The following is a 772-nucleotide window of genomic DNA, read 5'->3' as shown; positions in this document are numbered from 1 at the left end:
GTAGCAGAGGCCATTGGATATCCATCCCTGCTATCAGGTCATGGACAAGTCACAGGTACAAGGCATGTTTAAAGGAAACCAAGCTATATTTAAGAGTTGATTTAAGATAAATTTGTGGGGCAAATACAAAGTATCCACAATAAAAGAAACAAATGATATATACAATTTTGAATTACAGGATTCAATATCTACACTGCAGTAAGTTTATCAGAAATGCTTACAATCACTCTTAACTGCCTTTTTGGTTAATGTTCTGGATATTTCTACCTGAGTAGGACAAGAAACTATTAAATACCACTGTATTTAATACAGTGGTACCTTACACGTTGCATTAGTATCCTAACAGCTGGTAAAGTGATTTAGTGCGACATACGGTCCAAGTACTTTTTAACCAATAAAGACATGTATTGTGTTCATTGTTGACCGATCAAGAGTATATCTGTAAAGACAGAAGCCCTATTTTTCCTCTGTATTTTTTTTTGTTTCTCTTTTTCCTGATAGCTGAAACAGAAGTTATCCCTCCCCTCGTTTTTCCCACCTGCACGCTGTAACACAGCGCAGGGTGCGAGCGGCTGGAAGAGTCCGTAGCGCCCCTTCCCATACCATCAGGCAGCTAAGCGGACCCAGGGAACGCTAGTAAGAAGACACACGGCTGTTAAGTCACGGTTTAAACCCCTCAGGTGAGGCTCTGCCCTCACGCCGCCGGCAGCGGTATGAATAAAGCCGGTGCTTTTGGGGGTTTCTGCTCCCTCCCGTTTCAGCCTCGCGGGTA

This window comes from Pygoscelis adeliae, unplaced genomic scaffold, assembly GCF_000699105.1.
Source record: "Pygoscelis adeliae isolate BGI_AS28 unplaced genomic scaffold, ASM69910v1 Scaffold160, whole genome shotgun sequence".
Lineage (NCBI taxonomy): Eukaryota > Metazoa > Chordata > Aves > Sphenisciformes > Spheniscidae > Pygoscelis > Pygoscelis adeliae.
This window is presented reverse-complemented; position numbering follows the sequence as displayed.